Genomic DNA, 22,239 nt, shown 5'->3' with positions numbered 1-22,239 from the left:
TGAAAATTGCGAAAAGGTGGATTATCAAAAGGACCAGCCATGCGGCCCAGCGAAACCTCGCTTGCTAAATTGGAGGAAACGATCTCCGGTTGTGCTGAAGCTGTAGGCAGATTTTTTGAAACTCGCGGGGTACGCACCCCTTGAAAACCTATGTCGGCACGCCATGAGTAAAATAATTAATAAGTGTTGTTACAAATGTGCTGTCCGGGTGACCCGACAAGGCTTCCCTTTTGGGACACAGATGGGAGTTGTTAGTTCTTTCTGATTAGTCCCTTCTTGACTTAGAAGGTTTTGGGAGACGCTTTGCAGATCGCTCTTCTTCGTCTGGTTTCGGTTGTTTTGGGCAGTGGCGTCCTGCATGGGCGCCACTACATTTGTTGCAAACATGACGGTATTGACAGAATTGTCGGACACAAAGACCTTGGCGGTTGTACTCATTACAGTAGCCCCCTCGCGCGGCCCCTGAGGAAGACTGGTTTCAGGGTCCATTTGAAAAAATAGGATATTGTTGGGCCAGCATGTCGGGGGAGGTTGTAAAAATCATTAATCACAATTGTTGGTCTATGTTAGACCAGTTGATGGTGGGATTCAGTGCAGCTTTGCACCTGAATTTGTGGTCGTAAATACACCAACCCAATCCCTTATGTGTCTGGGCGGCATCGCGTATCAAACTCGTGTAGGCCAGAAGCTCCTGAGCCCGGCTTGGAAATTGATGGGACAACACACTCATATATATCGTGAAAGCTGTTGTCCATTGATTAATGTCCGTGATTTTGGAAGTAGCGGGTTGGGAAGCTTTTTTGGCTTTGATCACTGAATTTTCAAGCGTTAATACAATAGGTTCGTCTGACTGGTCACAGAATGACATGTTTTTAGGCAAAAGTTTAGATAAATAAAAAAACTCACCCGATTGGATCTGGCGAACGTATGACGCGGGGACCTCGTGGAAACCATTGCAGTAGGGGACGCCAGGTCCCGCGGGAACTGCTGTAGATTGGCAGGGGCCTGACGCATTCGAGAAAAGCTGTTCGCTCGAAGCTGTGTGGGTATTCGTTAAGAGCTCTATATCTTGTCTCTTGCTTCGTTGTTGTCTCCGTTTTGCGAGGTAGGCTGGGTAGGTGTCGAGCTCGACATGGCTTTCACCGCTGCGAGGGCTGCTTTTGATGCGATATCGGCCATTGACTTCTCAACTGTCGGTGTTGTTATGGCTTCGATCGCTTTTAACTGGGCTTCACTCCAGAGTGGCGGGGCCTCTGTCGAGGTAGATGAGACCACAGTTGTAGGGACGATATCATTGTTTGGTGAATTTGAAGTCGTAGACGTCAAGGACAAACTTGTAGTGGCAACTGAAGATACGGTATTTGTCTCGGAGACGGGACTTGACGCTGTGACATGATATTCTAGACGGGCGATCAAGGCGTTACGGCGACCGCGAGTAGCTAAACCCTAACCCCTAATAATGCCCGTGATTGGTTGGATTTGTTCGAGGCGATAGCGCGGCGATCTGATTGGTTTTTTTGTCGCAAACTTTTCATTCTCTTTCACGTGCGCGATAAATGATGCTCTTACGACCTTTGATCTCCCGAGTGCAGCGTGAGTAAACTTTGAACCCACAAGCTGTGTACCCTATTACTTTATTGCCGTTTTATGTACAGAACAATTCCTCAAAGCATTGCCTCATTAACTGGAATTTACATGCGTATGTAAATTACGCTCTAGCAATTAAGTATTATGTATATCCCAATATGTTACAGCCTTTTAGCAATTGTAGTAGTAAAACGAAGCTTGTTGTTCGTTTTAATTTTCGGCTTTATACACTCTTCCTTAACCAATAAAATTATAATCTTTCAGTTGTGTCAATTTGAATGCTGAAGCTTTTTATCCGAAAACCATTGCCAACAGAGTTGAAAATCGGTTCAATCTCCACTAAAAATTTGGCAATTCCGAACTGCAGAGTATAATGGACCAAGTCCATTTGCAGCAGACGGATGTACAAGAAATTATTAGAATCAGCGATATTTCTGCATCGAACATCTCAACCGGTCAATGTTTTTCCACGCACTTGTATTGGAACTTTGTAGAAAGGGGTTATCCTCCATCGGCCTCGCTACATTTAGAATCGGTTTTCAGGTTCTTCCAAACTGAATAAGGAAGGAATTGACAGGTGGGATTGAGTCCGTAATGTAAACGCTTTATAGACTGAAATACTTCAACGATATTTTGGTTGGATACGACTCAAATTGAATATGAGCTGGAGTTCGTTCACTGAAAAAAGGGAACATGCAAATTTTGAGCATTTTGAATAGAAGCCAGTGTAACCCTTGTTTAAAGATTTTAAAGTTTGTTAGTGTAAAATATTCATTTTGATTTAGTAACGAATTTGTTTCTGGAAACACCGCGTGAATTTAGTTTCGCAGAACTTTCGGACCGGAAACATGCACCATCATCATGCAGTGCAAATTCATTTAAATTCATTGATTTGGTCTTAGCTTCTAAATTTTGTTCTAACTTCGGATTCGTTAACTTAGTTTCTCTGATCAGCTGGCTGCAACCTATATAAATCAGGTGTCAAAGTTTTATAGAAATTTCACATTTAAATTTACCTAGCTTCCCAAATTTTAGCAACGAATCTGTCTGAGTAATTACTGTTTGTATCTCGTAAATATAAAGAAAAGAGCTCTCTCTGTATATGTATATATGGAGTAGTAATTTAGCTCATTTGGCTGATGTTCGAGTGAAGTATTTTCGCGGTCAAGAATTTTTTCATTGTTTCGACCGGGAGTGCACGTAAACCTGGATTTTTGTGGTTTTAGAATAAGAATAAGAATAGAAAAGAAGTTGATTTTTTTATAGAAATCTGTTTCTCTGCATCTACCTTGTGTGACTAAAAGTATTTCCCCACTACAGTATGAGTATAAATATGAATTTTTCGCTGTGAGTGCAAGTACGACGCTTCAAGTACGCTTTTACCTTGTAATTTACTTGACACTGATAGTCTTTTATTTTTGCCCATCGTCCTAGCATGGGGCAGTTTTTAAAGATTTTCTTCCTGCGTGAGGCGTTTGTATAAAAATGCCATATTTTCAGGTGTATTTTGGTTCTAGTATGCTTCGGATAATTTCTTTGCAAGTTATTGTTTTTGTGCAAGACAGCTTTCTATAATTATATCTTTTCTCTTGAAACTGAGATAAGGTAACATTTTATTTGTATTTTTTGAGTGTATTCTGTTATTTGCGAGAACGTCAACAGCCCACACTCACTTCTCTTGAGTTATTGCTGCTTTCTTAGCAAATTTAAGTAAAACTTAAAACTTTGCTAACACAGAGCATCAGCATTTAATTTTAATTAAAAATTCTAACATTTCCCATCTAAAAATATCAGAAAATAGCCATAAAAAACAGGAATTCACTTTGACCGTGCACGTAGAAAGACCGCCATCTTTGGTTTTACTTAAACATTGGCCAAATGAGTTACTACTCGCGGGACGCGGGCAGTGCCATAGCAAGACGCGGGCGCCGGCGCTTTACGTGCTGACGCGGGCGCTGTGCGTGCCAGACGAGGGCACCTTACGTGCTGACGCGGGCGCTGTGCGTGCCAGACGCAGGCGCCTTACGTGCTAGACCTGGGCGCTGTGCGTGCCAGACGAGGGCGCCTTACGTGCTGACGCGGGCGCTGTGCGTGCCAGACGAAGGTGCCTTACGTGCTAGACCTGGGCGCTGTGCGTGCCAGACGAGGGCGCCTTACGTGCTGACGCGGGCGCTGTGCGTGCCAGACGAAGGTGCCTTACGTGCTGGACGCGGGCGCTGTGCGTGCCGAATGCGGGCAGTATATGCAGTGGACGTAGGCAAAATGCTGGCAGGACCGACGCGGGCGGAACGCGGGCAGACGCAGTGTTAAGTTTTTTCTTGGCAGTACTGTATACAACAGACAAGATTATGAATTAATAAGATTGTCCATATATATATAGATTGTCTATGTATAGTTGTTTATCACGTGTTATAAATTAAAGATACATGAGCTTGTTAAGTCGTTTTCCAAAGCCATAACTATTAACGGCTAAACACCATCGCTTTAACTTCAAAACTGTTTTTAAAAGCGACATTCAAAATCAAAGCTTTTGGAGTCGCCAGCATAAATATTCAAAAAGTATTTGACGTTCAGTCATTGAAGATTTTGTACTGCTTTGAATAATTCAATCCGAGGTTAATGTTATCCAAAGAGCTATCTGCCCTCATTCTGCTAGATCTGTCTAAAGCCTTCGATAGCATCGACCACATAATACTACTTCAAAATCTAAGCAATATTGGACTAATTGGAGTATCTCGTCAGGCCCTAAATTGGTTTCGAAGCTACCTCTCTGACAGAAAGCAGTACGTTCGCATTTGCACCTCAGTATCCGAAACTCTTTTAATCACTCATGGCGTCCCACAAGGGGCAATATTGTCGCCTCTGTTATTCTGCATCTGAATAAATGACCTTCCAACAGCACCAAAAACAGTTAAGTTAGAATCATTTGTAGACGATTCGAAAATATTCATGTCGTTTCCAATCGCGAACATAATTGATGCAAAAAATAACGTAAAAGAGGATCTTAACATGGTGTTTCACAAATAGTGTTTCACAAATAAACTGCTAATTAACCCTGAAAAGACAAAACTAATGCTAATAGGCACTCAACACTAGGGCATGATTGTCAATGCCCTAGTGATAAACAAATTGTATCACTCCTCTACGCCCAGTCTACGGTGTGGTCATACACATCGGCAACAAATATAAAAAACCTTGGAACCGCACAAAATTTCGCTTGCAAGATTATAAGCAATGCAAGGAAATACGATCGCATAACACCAGCACTGCAGTGGCGTAGCCAGAACGATAATTGGGGGGGCCAATATTCATATATTCGTGTATACGCAGGATTAATTTCTTTTCAAATCAATTGTCTTTACAGTTTGTTAACATGAATATATGAATATGGGCCCCCCAATTATCGATGCTGGTTACGCCACTGCAGCACTGCAGGCGATTATTTAGCTTCCACTCAAGGACTACACAGCTTACGAATAACGGACTACACAGCTTACGAATAACGCCAGTGCTAGGGGTGAACAACGAATCCAAAACAATAATATCAGAGAGACTGCTGAAGCTCCATGGGCCATGGTAGACAAAATACATTTTTGCTTAAGTATAATTATACCGGAAAATATTTGAGCATATTTTAGAATATGCCAATTGCATGCTAATTTTAATAACAATACCATAAAAAAATAGACATAAAATTAATAATTGCCATGTAATCAACTCTCGTTCCTTGACTCTGTTGCATTATCATATTACCGTCAGTGGACGCATTTACGTACCATTTGGAAAGGAGTGCATCACCACGTCATGTTGGGGAGAAATGCGCATCAGCGGGGCAACATTCCCGAATTTCTTTGTCGAGTTTCACCAACGGAACTTTATTAATACCATTTTCTTCGTACATACGTAACGTTGGGAAATAGATGCTGCGTGATGCTAACAGCTAATTAATGCTAGAACACGTGATCATGCTCTAACTGTCTTAAGGCCCGAGCACACTAGAGCTATATGCTTAGCAAAAAGTCATTTGTGGCCATTGGGGTAAGGCAATTGCTCTCGTGTGCGGGCGACTTTTTAGGTGACTTTGGTCATTTGTGCCACTTACGGCAAATATCTAGCATGTTTGATAATTTCTGCCTCGCGTGCCGAAATCTTTCCGTGTGCGGCAAAATTAAAGCTATCTGCTTATGGATTGTCTTAACAGCGCATGCGTAATATACGAAAGTAAAGATGCACGATAGCCGTGCAAACAAGGCAAAACGAATTGGTGGCTGAGCCATATTGGAAGACAAACTGGTGTTTATACGAAGTGAATTCTACAGATTTTAGAAACAGAGAGCAACGGGAATGCGCTATTGCAGAAATAGCTAGTAAACTTTCTCAAACAGGTAATATCGTTAATAGCACTTTGATCGTTAAAGCGGAAGTCTATTCAAGTCGGACGCAACAGCAACAAAAATAACAACACCTCTTCCTCTTCACTTTCATCCATAATTTTGTTTTTGCAATCTGTCCGCCATCTTGGACCTTAACTTTCGTATATTACGCATGCGCTGTTAAGACAATACATAAGCAGATAGCTTTTATTTTTGCCGCACACGGAAAGATTTTGGCGTGCGATGCAGAAATCATCAAACATGCTACATATTTGCCGTAAGTGGCACGAATGACCAAAGTCGCCGGAAAGGTCGCCCGCACACGAGAGCAATTGCCTTACGCCAATGGCTACAAATGACTTTTTGCTAAGTCTAGTGTGCGCCGGCCTTTAGAAAATAGCTACCTTCACGAGGATTTAATTCATTAGTGACACTATAATTATTACAGAGTTGCTAATGAATTTAATGAAATCACTCATAATTCAATAGAAATTGATGAATTGCAGACTGTATAAGATATAGAGCATGGAAATACTAGAAGCTGATTGGCCGAGTGAAGGTAGCTATTCTCTAAAAACTTATAGAATCTCATGTCCTTACGCATTTCCACTATACAAACTAGAAGTCGAGAGTACGGTTTTGACTTAATTTTTTATTTAAAATACAAAATAACAAATGAAAAATATATTTTTATCCTTGCAATGCTTTGACAATGGCACAAGCTTTTCCCAAATCCGCAACAACCTTTCCAAGTTTCTCTTTTCGATAGGGAGATGTTAATGGGCAACTAATCAGATTTGTTGCCACTCCAAGAACACATCCCGAATTAGCACAAACATTAAAGGCATGACTAATGATGCATTTAGTAACCAAAGCCTTGCAGTTGTCGCCTATAATTTGACAAAATAGTAAGAAATTTAACTTACCAATTTTAGGTCTAATTAACATCAGGGCTGTAGCTGAACCGCTTAATTAGGGGCCGAGGGTGGGGGGTTCACGTGCACAATCTTTATATATTCACGTTTACATAGTATTACGGTAAGATTTTACAACAGCTTTCCAAAGTAATCGTTTTGATTGTTCTCAATGTGAACCGTGAAGGAATCTGCTACAGTTCAATTCCCACAAATGGTCCGATACTAGAGACGGATCGTCCGAACTTGGGCAAGCGAAAGGAAGTTCGTCTTCTAGTTCGTCTTCTAGTTCTTCTTGAAGCATCATCCGTTTGTTAATATAAATTAATACGGAATCGGGACGAACTATACATAAATATTTTCCCAATTCCCATGAACTTTGTCTAACCCGTATAACTGCCCTTATTAGAGATTAGCATAAGAATAGAGTATTAATATTAGAATACGTAATATACTATAAGACTTGAACGGGACCATTCGTCCAGAAGAATTATCCGTCTCTAGTATAAATCGGGACTTTGAAAAGCGATCAACTATGAAGAAACCACCATCATCTCACCCTTTGTTCTATGGGTTGGGCCCGATCAACGAAAATAATTACTTTACACAGAAATAATAATTCACTTACCCCCGACACATGCTCCACACGTTTTAGAACACTCCTTTTCATACCCCTCACGACGACAAAATATTGGCAGGCAAAATTTACCTTTATCAACACAAGGTTTCGCTGAAATTGAGGAGGAACATTACTGCATTTATTTATCAAAATTAAAAATTCTTTAACAACGTATACATAATGTGACTCTTTCCAATACCTTGAGGAAACAAGAAACCTTCAACTGAGGTCCCGATCAAAGATATTACGGCGATCAGTAAAAATACTTGGGTATTTTTCATGATGTGTGGCTACGTCTAAAAAGTAAAGATGTACATTAGGGTTTGTCAGGGCAGTTTGATCGATTTGTTTTTATATCTTTCCTCGAATCCTTTGTATTTACCATTTTTGACGTTCTAATAATCTGTTTTATAGTAATTTATATATATATATATATATATATATATATATATATATATATATATATATATATATATATATATATATATATATATATATACATAGAGAGAGAGAGAGATGCAAATGTTAACTAATACAGGTCGTCCGAAAATATCGTACCTAATATGGATGAATGGGAAATATGGATGGAATACAGCTGGTTGAATAAACTTGGGTGACACGCGTGCATAGATAGATCGATAATTAATTTTAATAATTGACATACATTGCATTTACAAGGATTGAATTATGTGCTGATTACAAGTGAGAGTAAGACTTAACTTGTAAACAATTCGAAGAGTCAGTGGCATAGCCAGCCCGACAATTTAGTAATGCTATGCTAATATTTTGGTGTTCATTGAGTGTGAAAACAATGAATTTGTAAAGAAATGAATAATGATAATAACATAAAATTTGCATAGCATGACTAAATCGTCAGGCTGGCTTCGCCACTGCGAAGAGCTCGTTTCTGGACACGCGTTCAATTTCATCACTAAGGTATTTTGCCAAAAAATACAATTTTTACGTAATTTCTCATTTCTTGATGCGCTTCCAAGTTCTTTTGAAGGTATGTTTTGGGTGCACGGCTCCCCCCATTGTCAACTAACAAATTATATTCAAATCGGTTTCATCTAATCACTGGAGTTATCGTTCGAATTTTATTTAAGTTCGCTGTATTTGTGTAAATATCTTGCGTTTCCATTGATATTGGTACAGGAATTCAAAATTTCATGTTAATATGCAGAGGAATAGAAACATGCACTGTGGCGGGGATTCGAAGATGAAAGATTTATAAAAACGTTGCTGTCATTTGTGATTTGGTTGTTTTATACAAAAATGTCATCATTAATCAAAACATACGAAAAGTGTGACCACATCTTGGCTAGTCCATACTGGATTCGGTCGGATGCGATATTAATTATTACCAAGTTTATTCAAGGAGGGGGTAATCTAACTATATTTGAGCAGCTTTCCTTATAAAATATTTATATATATGGTCACACTTACATTGCACACGAGACGTGTGGAAGTCAACACCGTATGTATACTATGTAAAGCAACGGTGTGTGCTGTGAACATGCCACAATATGCATGTATAATTATGGTGACTAGATTACTAAACCGATCAGGCAAATTCTTTGTTTTGACAGATATAATTGAAGTCTTTAAAGTGATTCAGTATAGCATTGAATACTAATTAGTTTTGATTTCAAAATAAAGCGTCTTGCTTTCAATTGGGTTTATCATATTATTGGTTATTTGGTTCAATCAGATTCTAACAAAGGCTTGTGCAATTGTTTTCAATAGAGGGGACTTTTTTGGAACACCCTGTACATATACTGTTCAGGGCTTACATGATGCACAGGGATGAGAGAAAAAAAGAAGAAAATATTATAATGTATAAATTATACAATTAATAATGACCTCTCCCCCGCATAGTGGAGCCCTTTTCTAAGGGGCTGTTTACATGAGCCCGGTTACCCGAGATTTAACGAAGCATGAGAGGACTTTGAAGTATTCAAATAAGTCTTTATGACACCAAACAAGCACATGCTATTGTTGTGGTGATTATACGACTGCCAGGATCATGTTATCTGCTCGTTTCAACACCTCAAAATCATCTCACGCTTCGCTAAATCTCGGGTAACCGGGCTCATGTAATCAGCCCCTAAGGGGATTTCTTTAGCCGGAAATGTAAAGCGTGTGCCTCTAAAGAGAACATTCGAATGTGTAATCTAAATGTGATTGATTCATTCGTAGTCAAATGACTTTAAATAAATGCAATGTTTCCCGCCATAAATTATTGTCATAACAGAGTGTTTTGTAATGAAATTGTTTTGTAACATGTATGTTTTCGTTCCTATAATAACAAAACACTTAATGTACACTACCTCGGGAAATAGTGAGTTTTGTTTTCCCTCGAGTCTCAATGTTCAGACTCTTGGGAAAACAAAACTCACTATTTCCCTTGGGAGCATACATTAAGTGTATAATATTACCATCATAAACGAATAACGCACCACGATAGCCAGTCTGTGAGCAAAACGTCACCAGTGGCGTAACCAGCATCGATAATTGGGGGGGCCCATATTCATATATTCATGTTAACAAACTGTAAAGACAATTGATTTGAAAAGAAATTAATCCTGCGTATACACGAATATATGAATATTGGCCTCCCCAATTATCGTTCTGGCTACGCCACTGAACGTCACTCGTGAACATATTTGCGTGAGCCAAGTTCCTTCAGTCTGCGGAGGCGTTTTTAAGGCCGTTCTCCACTTCAACCGTATCGTATCGAAACGTATTGCGTATTTCATTAGTTTAAAGTCATAATCATTAGTTCTGGTCGAATACTTCGGAAACAAAGGAATGCGCTACGTTACGCTACGATACGGTTGAGCTGGAAAACAGTGCTTGGTGCTTTTGTTCACGCGAGTCACTTGCACCGAATATTAAACAGGTCGAATAACTTGGAGCACGAGTGAATGATTATTTCCACACGTGTTCGGACGTGTGAGAGAGCAAAATTAATACCTGCGATCAACATTTGTCTCAAAATGGCAGTGAGTGTTACGGCAGTGTGGTAATTGCACAAGTCGTTTCAAGAGATAAGATCGCGGATATATTTGCCCGGACTTTTCATGCCTCAATGACGTGCAGAGTGATGACCAGGGCCATGGCATGGTGGGGTACACTTAGCAATTTCTCCGGGCCCCACGGGTGCAAGGGCCCCAAAAATTCTTCAAGAATAAATTAAACTATTTTGGGAGTATATATAGTCAGCTTTCAGAAAACGTTTGGGTTATTTATGGTTCAGGCAATGCAATATATATTCGATCTTGGAAAAATTTCACCCTAAAACGCAAGCGATCGCATTTTTGCGCACTAAAATTTCAAAATTTTCTTCTGCAAAGATGCCAGCAACGCCCCTCCCCCTAACAATGCTCTCTCCCCAAAAAATCACCTTTTCTCCCCGGGCTTCCGTAATTTTTTTGGCGGCCCTGGTGATGACAATAAATATAGGAAGATGTGCAAGAAGACGCAGTTGCGTAAAAATAAGTAGCTAATACCTACGTTGGAAAAAAAGCGGGTTTAAAACTGCTGCTGGTCTCTCAGCTCGAGCATCAAAATAATACTTGACTATTTATACTGACAGTTCACAGCAAATACAAAATGAATTCAGAGCAATCCCATGCATTAAACTTTGTAAGGCTGATATTTGCTGTTATGTGAAAGGAGGCCGGATTACCGAGCCATCGCTATCTGGCAAAGAAATGCGTAAGGCAAACACATATAGACATTCGGTAAAAATTTAAATCAGAAAATGTTTCGGTCTACGAACATGTAACTGACAATCCGATTACACTATATTCTATGATACTAAAATTATCCTGCGTTATATCGCTTTAATTCCTTTTCTCGTCACTGCTACTGCTAGACTTACGACGTGTAACCGTATATAATCATAGTTAATACACATGGTATAATAAATTATAATAAAATTATCTTGTTGTACTTACACTTATCTTTTTAGAATGCGTTTTCTTCTTTTATTCTGAAAGTCGAGAACTACGCGTGGTTTCCAAATGCGTCTGACAGTGTGACACTGTCATTCCACGGGACGGGGCTTATATGGATTTGGACCGTACGCTCCACTGAATCGGTCCCCATATGATGCTATTTTGATTGACTGATCCGACGTATTATAATGACGTATATATTTGAAGTACCTCACACTGCAGACACTCGATGACGCCATCAAATCGTGTTGCAATACATCGCGGTGATTGTCACCATCATATCATATCTGCATGTGCATGATATCTTTAATCTTTTATACCTGCACCGCCGGCTCTAGTGCTGTGGTTGAACATTGCAAGATCGCAACCGAAGCAGCAATATTCGACTTCAATCGCGAAACGACGCTTGCGTTTTGAGGAAAAAATTCTCCTTGCGTAAAAATTACTGATCGGAAATGCTCGTTGAAAGCGTTGCTTAATGACGCGGATAACGACTTGGCGGAAAGATAACTTTGATTTAATACAATGTGTCCATCCATTGAAAAATGAGATGCACAAAACTACAAATGTCGAGTACTAAATATAGCTAAAAATGGTTCAAAAATGAAATCATTTTAAACTTGCCGTCAAATAAGCAAGCCAGTCAAAAGAACATGGATTTTGTCTGACGATGCCTGTTTAAGCTGCAATTTTTGCTGTAACTTTGTTGTAACTCAGTGCGCTTTCATTCGTAATTGGAATTCGAAGATGCTAACGAGCGATTAGTTTGTTTGGGTTTGTATACATTAGTGTTAACCCGGGTTCGACCCAGGGCAAACCCACCTTCAAAGCAGGGTTCAAACTAACTTGGGTTAAAATGGGTTAAGCGTGCTTACACTTAAAAACGAGGCTTATATTAAGCGCTCCTTTGTATCTGTCCATAAAACGCAGGCATGCAATATGCTATTTAAAACATACGATGGAGGCGAATCATCGATTTATTATGAAGCATATTTAAAAAAAATACTCATTAGTTTTGAAATGCCTGCTAATTATGCTTATGCGCGTGCGTGTTGTATTCCATTGCATTTTTTCCCCCGAAAACAAAGCGCATCGTTTTGATCATATGGATTGTTTTGTGTGCCTCAAGGGCAAACGTAAATCTTCCGCTCGAAATTAAGACCATTTAAAAACATCTAGAATATACCTACATTGGGTGAAGTGCCAAAAATCATAATCGATTTACCCTCACCTAATCCCGGCATTACCATGATATACACACTAACCACGCTTGCTTTTATGAGCTACCTCTGTAGCTCAGTGACAAGAGCATTGCACCGGCATCGCCAAGTTGAGGTTCGATTCCTGCCGGAGTACCTATGGTTGGCTCATTTTTCCATTCACTGTTTCTGGCTTAAATTTGAAGTGTGTTTGAAAAACCTCTATAGAATTTACCTACATCGAGTGAAGTGCCAAAAATCATAATCGATTTATCCTTATTTAATTATATGTATACATAGAGAGATACCTCTTGACATGCACCAAAAGACGTTTGCGACTTTATATTCAGTTAAGTAAATTACGAAAACAACATTTCTTTATTGTGATTGATAATAATTGCAAATGAGACGATGTGTGCATGTCAGTGTCTTTTAGACCAGTGTTCCTAATATATATGGCATTTTTTTCAGTAATGCTAAGTTGTCTGCACTGATCGTCGACAAAGAACCCGATACACTGATCATATGCATTGATACACATCACATCTGCGTCTGCCAGAGCCAGAGCCGGAACACGCAATCATAACAAGCACGCAAAGACAAGGTAAGTTTTAATTCAACACAATATAATATATAGTTCAAAACTATAGGGCACAGGTCTTTAGAAGATATTTGATCGTTAACAAGATCTGATTTTTGAAGAATTCTGATAACAGTATAAAACGACAGTACCTAGTATATAATCTATGTCGTCTTGCTCTGTTATAATTAAGCCATGCGACTGATGCGAGTCATGCGACGTACCAGTTCATTGTTATTTTGAAAAGAATTTCTCTCTAACAGGTTTCAGATTTATATGGCTGGAAACGTCTTTTCCCACATTGCCGTTGATTATTTTTGACAATCTTATTTTCAGTTCAACTCGATTGCTTAGGAAATCAAGAACCCATAAAATACAGTTCCGATTGTTTTTCGTCACATTTTTATTTGTTTCTTTCTTGTGGTTTCTTGTGCGCCAATGCAGAAAGAGATTGCTTCTGCATGCTACACGATATGACGCTTTGCCACGCATTAAATAAGACTCTAGCCTTGTAATCTTAAAATAAATATCAATGTACGGCAAAATGTACATAAAGTCAGCCGTTCACGATAGCAACCTGTTGATGTAAATTGTCACAGTTGTTTGTGAATATTAGCGTAACCGAGTTCATCCAGTGTGAGATGTCGTTTTGCGACCTTTTGTTCACGTGGGCCGGTTTTCATAATTCATCGCAAGGGCTGCTCCAGCCTCGCCATCTGTTACACAGTGCAACTTTTCTTGCAACTTGCAATGCAATTCTACTTCTAAGAGATTTAAATTAGTGAAGAGTCCTGCAGAAGAAAAGTGCATGAAGTGTAATAAATAAAAAGTTTCGTTGTCCCCAAAAATACATCTTTCAAAAGTAGAATTGCTTCGAAAGCTGCCAAAAAAATTGCACCGTGTCACAGGGCCTTTACGATGCAAATTTTTCATGCAACTCGCAATGCGACTCCAGTTTTGAGAGATGCGTTTTAGTTAAGCATATGTACGAGAAAACATCCTTTGATTGTAATGAGCACAAGTTTCGTAGATGCAAAATTTACATCTGCCAAATGTAGAATGGTATAGCAAGTTGGAGAAAAAAATGCATAGTGTAAAGGCCGTTTTCCACTTTAACCATATCGTATCAAAAGTAGCGAATTTCGTTGTTATAAAGACATTAGTTCTGGTCGAATGTGTCGGAAACAAAGAAATACGTTACGTTACGCTACGATACGGTTGAAGTGGAAGACAGCCCTATCAAGGCCTTCACATACGTACGTATACGCAGGATTGAGATCAACGATTGAGAAGATGCGTAGGGTTAATTCTGCTGATGATTTGGTGTGTTTTTTCTGACGGCATCAAATTCATTATACAGCAAGTTGCAAAGGTTTTTAGCTTTTACGTACGTGTGCGTTCGTGCAAGAAATGCGACAGTAGAAATCCGCCCGAATTCACATGACGTATTTTGCTGTAATTTGTTGTAATTTTAGCTTAGCAGGGAACTGACGCATGCGATCGAGACCTAAACTAGTACGATAACTGGGAAGGGGTCTGCGAGTATATTCAGATATTCCATTAAGCCCGACAGATTTCTTCTAAAAACGTAAATGCGCACAAATGAAATATTAATATGTCAGGCAGAACTGGGAAGCCATGACGTGCAATACACGTCGCGTATATGAATATGCACCGGTGTGAGTGACGGAGTTGAAATATGGTCGTATTATTGTATCTGCGCGGACGCGGATATATTGCTACTGCTTTGTTAGCGTTAGGTAAAGTTAACTTAACTTAACCAACCCCAGGACTGTGCATCAATCTGCTAAAATGCCGTTCGCGGGCTAAACAGTAAACACTCGGAAACGGGCGGAAAACAGTGATTGTAGTATTAAGCCGTGTCGCGACCAAATAGATTTGTCGCGCTCGCTTTCATTTGATTTCAAGTTAACGTTCTTTCGTTAAATTTTTTTGGAAGTGTTGTAAATGAATTGTAATCATGAACCCTGAGACATTTAGCTGATATATCAAATACTCATAAAATGCTAATGAATGGTGTTTTAATGACCATAAGATTGTACTATCGAAAACAATACCGGCAGTACACCGGGACAAAAGCTAGGAAATTTGTATACTGCATGAGTAAAAAGAAATTACTAGTGAAAATCAGTCCACTTGTTTGGAGCTAAGGGCTGCCTTCCACTATTGGGTTTTTTGCACGTAGGTACACGCACGTAAAAGCTTAAACTATTTTAGACATGCCGTGCCATACATTGAGTGTAGTGTAAAAGTTAAAGCTCGTTATTGTGTAAATTAGTACTTGCCCAAAACTTTACTTTTCACCAACCGTCGAGAAAGACTGCCAAACAAGACGCTCGAGGAAATAAACCATATTGTAGTTAGGCATAATAAGGTTTATAATTTTTTAAATTGAATCGTATCATTATGAATACATGGTCATAAATTCGAAGATAATTAACATTCTGTCAAAAGATTATGATATTGTGTCAAAGTCCCAAAAAGCCCTGGGAACAAGGTTGCACCCCTGTGTGGCTGGGTAAGGGAACATTCATTCGAAATTCAAACAAGTCGCACTCATTTTCCAACAAGAATGCCCTTACTTTGTCGTTGTTCTTTTCGTTTAAGGCGTCGCTTAACTCACGTTTAGCCCCGACAAAATTCGTTCCCTCGTCGCATCTCAGTAATCGGAACGGCCGCGTCTAGACAGGAAGCAACGTAATGCATTGATTAACGAAACCTCGAGGTGAATTGCATGAGATGCTAAACACGTAAATAAAACGCCATAGCGTTTCAGTTCGTTTCTACCTTCTTTAATCTGGTATGGACCGAAACAATCTACGCCGTTACACATGGTAAATGGAGGCGCTAGATCTAATCTATTTGGGAGGAGCTCGGCCAGTTTCTACTCTTCCACCGTCCGACGAAGTTTGCGACACGCGACGCAGCTGGCAATGTGCGGCCTATGGCAGAACTTCCTACGATTATCCAAAATCCGTTCTCTCAGACTTCAGTGAGCGTCATTCCGCGCCTTTTGTGGTTTACTCGTTCATGGTAATGATGGGTTGGAAACTGTTGTGAATTCTGTCCATGCGACCGTGACGGGTCTAAAAAACAAAGCGCACTTCACCCGTGCGGGCGGAGCGGACGTAATGGAGAATCGCCTTCAGAGGTTTGTTTGAGGAGTGACGCGGAGTTGAAAGGAATCGGATTCGATCACGATTCAACACCCAGCACCTGTGGCGTACGGGAGACGATAATTGGGAGGGGGGGGGGCATATATACGCCAACGGTGCATGAAGAGTAGATGACTTGTTTTGATAGAAATAATGTTGTGAAAATCATAATATAACATGATCAACATAAAGCGTAAAAACCACGAGGCTATATCTCATCATTGTAGAGCATGCGCAAAAACACATTATGTGATGTGATGCATTATCTGTATTAAATGAAGTTCCAGCGTTTCCACAGACTTGACAATTGATTTGAAAAGATATTAATCTTGCATAACATGAACATATGATTAAGTGAAACGGCGTCTGCCACGGTATTTACCGACTTTATTCCGTCATCCACGTACGTAAAAAACGTAACGGACAAAACTCGCTACCAGTGGCGTAACTAGAACGATAATTGGGGGGGATGAATATTCATATATCCAGTTCTGCCCTACGGATTTCTTTTGTAATTGCAATAGGTTACAATAGAAATCCGTCGGGCAGAACTGAATATATTAGTATTCACCCCCCCCCCCAATTATCGTTCTAGTTACGCCCCTGCTCGCTACGTCGTGCCCGTATTCGCCTTCGAAGTGGTTTGATATCTGCTTAAGACCGTTTACGCATCCGGGAGAGGTTCCACCGCCAAACAAATGGAGGGTCATTCTGAATTGAATTGGGGGTTTGCTTGTGTCTCCATTCTCCCACCAGAAGAAACGCTGGAAATCTCAATGGACGGCGGCGACTTTGAACTGGTGAAACATGGACTCTACGTCGCACATGAAGGCGATTGGGTTTTGTCTGAATCGGTGGCAGAGCACACCAAGAATGTTGTTGGTGAGGTCGGGACCTTGTAGTAAGTGGCTGTTCAGCGACTCTCCCTTGTACTTCGCGCTACAGTAAAATACCACACGCATCTTGTTAGGCCTTTAAGGGTGATACACTCCATGATGAGGGATGTACCAGGTATGACCATTTTCCACAGAAAGTTCTTCATCTGGAACTTTCTCGGCGTAATTCTTTGCTACTAGATCGTTCATAAATGCCACGTAGTCCTGACGATAGTGTTGGTCATTGTTCAGCCGCGTCTTAAGCTTCTCCAATCGGTTTAAGGATTTGTTGTTTGGCAATTTGGGTTGCTCTTCCCGAACCGCCAACGGCATTTTGTAGTGACCGTCGTTTCCCTGTCGGTTTCCGTTTTCTACCTTGAGCATGACCCTTTTGCCATCTTGTGATAATGGCTGTTCGTCGAGACTGGCTTACGAAAAGTCAGCCTCCATCATTCGTCTAACTTGGCTTCGATTTATGATTTCTTTCACGGTAGTGTTCAGGGAGTAGTGGCATACCCTGTGACATGGCGGAACTGTGCTTTCAACACTGCGCGAGATGACTAAATGTGTTACGAAGGCATTCTCTTAGATCTCACACTCAGGATCTTGCCCTACGAACCCTTAGTGGAAAAAGACGATCATCGACTATGGTCGTTAAAATGTGTTGGAGATTCATACTTTACCTTAAAATTATCCACCTATGGAAAACACTATACCGTAACAAAATTAATACCATATAACAACCAGTAATAAAATTTTTATAATAATTATATAAGCCTATCTAACTACATAAATTATTATCATAATTATGCAAAGGCATATCTTCCCTTTCAACACTTTGTGATAAGATTAATGTTCAAGTACTATTGCACAATATTAATATTTAAAATTAGTTGAAAAAAGTGGAATGTATAAGTACTATGCATGCATTACTGTAACCATGCAACTATGTGAAAACTGAGCTAGGATTTGACAAATGTTCACTTGAGCTTTAAATTGGTATTCTTATATATATTATAGGTATATTATTTGGAGTTTGGACCTTTTCAGTAGTGTACTTAAATATTGTTAAAACAATATCATAACAAATTAGATTCAAAAGGTTTTATGAAATGATTTAAAGAAGGAAAATGTATGAAAAATGGAACCCCTTTAGGCCTACGACTGTCTAAAGCTTGACACGTGCCATCTGTATGTTATATGTGATTATACAGAATTTAAAAGACCCTAAACATTCAAAAAGTGGACAATATTTTACATGCATGCATGCACATCAACTCTAGATCCACTACAAGCAAAAAGTCAAATCCCAACAGGTTGTCTCTTGTTGGATGGTTAAAGAAATGGCCGAACAATGTTGTTACAGTCATACTGACTTTTAATAATACTAATCATCAAAATAAAGTTAAAATATTCATTAAATAAAGCATTGAAGTGTTTGGTGAGTGCGTCAACTCACAATATATTTGACATTTTGACATGAATTTGTACTGAATAATTTCTACAGCTGAGTGAATTATTACTTTAGATGTATCTATATATATATTTGTGTTATTAAATTGTATACAATATAACAACGATATGTAAAGACTTAATAATAATAATAATAACAATAAATCATGCATTGTTTCACTTTTTGTCTGAATTAGTGAGTAAATTCAATTTCACATCTGTTTGAAGGCTACCTTGATTGTTGAATCTGTCCGACAGACAGGGCTAGTTTGCAAAGGCGATTTGGAAGATCGTGTAGTACAGTAGTTTGGGCTGGTTGTACGAAAGTTGGATATAGTCCTATCAACCACTGCATAGTATTTCTTTATAAATTAAACGAAAAAAAACAAAACATTCGAAAACAAAACATTCCTTTTAGAGAGATATTCTCGACCCTTCGTTTAAATGATTATGTCGGAATTGATGACGAATGCAATGACGTTGCAATGACATTTCGTGGCTTCACTTAATCGGCGGCCACAGTTATCATTCCAGTGTTTTTCCAGTGTGAATCAATACGAATGTCATATAATTTATATGTTTATAGAAAGCATTGCATGCATGTGCGATCTTTGAGATAATTTACAGACGAAGCTGAAGAGACGTTTAGAAATGGTGAGGAATGGCTGATCACATCCGAGCACACCGATGCACATAAAAAAATATGCCCAATGTTCATGAAGAGGTAAGAACAACGCTCCGCCTTTGGTATATATAATTTGGGGGATTTTTAAGGATTAGTGGAGCGTACTGTCCAAGCAAACTTTTGTCCCGTATGTTTCCTTCCATGTGCTTAGAAGCCGAATTACAAATGCAGGGAAGTTTAAATAACGTTCGAATATCGAAATATATCGAGAATTACAGATATAGATTATATTATTACTAGTGATGGCCGATACCAGCTTTTCCTGTTCGATACGATACGAGTCCCGATACCCGGCATATATTTTAGTCGATACCGATATCAAAATCGATACCGATATTTCAATTTTTCATTGCGATTTTCACTTGAATTTTCATCGTTTAAAAATGACAAAATTGCACTCCTCAGAAAGCAGCTATTCACTGTACAATTTATACTGAAACTGCAAACTGATTAAAATAAAAATAATTTAGCATATACCTTCATCGTATAATCAATTTTAACTGTCTGTGTACGCATTGCTTGCTTATTCTATTCTATCAAGTTCGAAATATCAGTGCACCACCTATATATCTCGTGCGACTCAGTACAACTGCACTGAATTATAGTTCGGTCCGTGAGAAGTACACCAACCTTATTAAAACAATATACATGCATATATAATACTTACTAAGGCGTGCGCGCCTTTTAGCGGGCTACCTTTGATATAAGGATATAGACTTTTGCATGTATATGTATATGAAAAACCCGTAAGTGGAAAGCAGCCCTAATTAAAGTCTTCACCGTTTGTCCATTGACATCGTCATATGATGACTGTGGTTGCATGAACATTGCGAGATCGCAACCGAAGCAGCAATGTTACGGTTTCAATAGCGAAATGACGCATGCGTTTTGAGGAAAAGATTATACCTGCATGAGTATGAAAATCACCAATAGGAAATGCTCGTTGAAAACGTTGCTTAATGACGCTGGTGTTGATGAGACAGATGCTTTTAATATTTTCATACAAGAAGGTTAAGCTTAAAGCTAATTTTATGCAATGACTCAAATACGCTGATATAGCTATACAGCTCATGTTTCAAATTTTTGGGAACAAACACAGTCGTTAAGTTAAGTTAAGGTAAAGTAAAAATCACCCATTTTCCTGTTGCATTATATAACAAGGCAGTTTATAGACTTTTACAGTTTATATAATTATAAATATGATGATAAGTGTTTGACTAAACCATCAAAATATCAAACATGTAGCACAAGGACTAAACGTCGCAAAGATATAATTATAAGGAAAAAAAATTACTATCCACGGACATGGTATAGGCAGCCTATACTAGAAATACATGCATGCAGCAACCCCTCGCCATTTCAAACGAAGCAAAATATTTCCTGAGCTAGCCAGACCTAACCTTCAATATTATGAAATGTCCTAAATGTAAAGCCGATAGCTGATGTTTCAAATTTTTCGGAAACAAATACAGTCGTAAAGGTGAAGTGAAATCACCCGTTTACCTGCTGCTTTCCGTTGCATTAAGTTATAGACTTTCACAGTTTAAGTGAGAGTTAATACTCCATCATATCTAAACCTTCAAAACATTAAAACAGCACAAATAATATAAATAACCAAGCAGTGAACGTCGAATGCTGTTTTTCGATTTTTAAATTCATGCAGTGATTGCAGTCGACTCTATAAACCTTTAGAGTGATATTTGCTATATTAAAACTCCAAAATACACTTTTAAGAACTCTTTTTGAGTTAAAACGATGAAGTAAAGCCTTAAATAGTCGGTCACGTCTTCGCAAAACCGAGCAAAACGACACACTGTACCAAGCTCATAAAATGTATTCGTACAGCAAACACGAAAGAAACCTCGAAATAAACAAAATAGACTCCTACCATTTCAAGGATTATAAACCAGTTGTTCCTTTTCACCGCTAATTCTTCAAGTTCTGATAATATTTTAAACTCTTCCCAGTGTTTTATCTGTTATTTGATTCCACATTTCATATTGTGTTTTCGAAATATTTTTTCAAAAAAAAAGTTTGCAAAATGACAGTTAAATTGCTAACGTTTTTCACTGAAACACGAACGTTTCGTCTTAGCCAATAAGCAAGTTGCTAATTACCAGTCGTCACTCGTTCAAATTTTGCGCGTGCGCACAAGTACCATGACCATTGAACGTCCATGACATTTGGGCGACTTTGGATTCCGCTATGTTCTCCCGGGTTCCGGGTGTAATTCCTAATCTCCGGGCGGAATTAGTACCCTCGCACGGTGCTTCGCACCGGCTCGGGGATAATTCTATTATTATGTTATTATGAATTTTTGGATTCTTTATTCAAATACGTAAGTGAAGATTGCTTTGTGTAGACGCAAGTCGTGAATTGGCAAGTCAGCCAATATTAGTGGAGCAAAGTGGAGCCACGAATGGCTGATGGACGGAAAGTCATGCACCAGCGATTGCTTTACGCCACCGTACAATTAATAATTATTACTCCTTTTCAAAATTCGAACTTTTCATGTGCCGAACATAAAAATTTTAATTACGGCACATCATAAGTTCGACGTTTGAAACGATTAAGTAAGTTAAAAAATTCACCAGATCGATGGATCTCAAAACTGTCTTCTTGCCGAAGGGAAAATGCAGGAGAAAATTTACTTGAAGCAGCCCGATGGCTGCTTATATAACTTATAAGACTTTTGATTATTTTATAAATATTCATGTCGTCCAAGACAATATAATATAGAACATATTTTTTGAAATGCATAGAGCAATCATGTGTAGAGGATGAGTTTCTTCGATGAACGTGCTTGGGAATGTGGCG

General features: G+C 39.0%; 1 long non-coding RNA gene across 1 annotated transcript; it reads right to left on the bottom strand.

Annotated features, from left to right (window-relative positions):
• Positions 1-6,583: 6,583 nt before the first annotated feature.
• On the bottom strand, positions 6,584-11,921 carry LOC114542499. The gene is made up of 4 exons (XR_003689663.1): positions 11,456-11,921; positions 7,693-7,789; positions 7,503-7,604; positions 6,584-6,850 (listed from the first exon to the last, which is right to left on the bottom strand). It is a non-coding gene; the product is annotated as an uncharacterized LOC114542499 (long non-coding RNA).
• Positions 11,922-22,239: the final 10,318 nt, after the last annotated feature.

The sequence above is a fragment of the Dendronephthya gigantea genome, unplaced genomic scaffold (genome assembly GCF_004324835.1).
Source record: "Dendronephthya gigantea isolate DGI-Jeju-01 unplaced genomic scaffold, DenGig_1.0 000003F, whole genome shotgun sequence".
In the NCBI taxonomy this organism is placed as follows: Eukaryota; Metazoa; Cnidaria; class Anthozoa; order Malacalcyonacea; family Nephtheidae; genus Dendronephthya; species Dendronephthya gigantea.
Note: the sequence above shows the minus strand (reverse complement) of the source record. Positions and strands in the feature narration are given on the sequence as shown.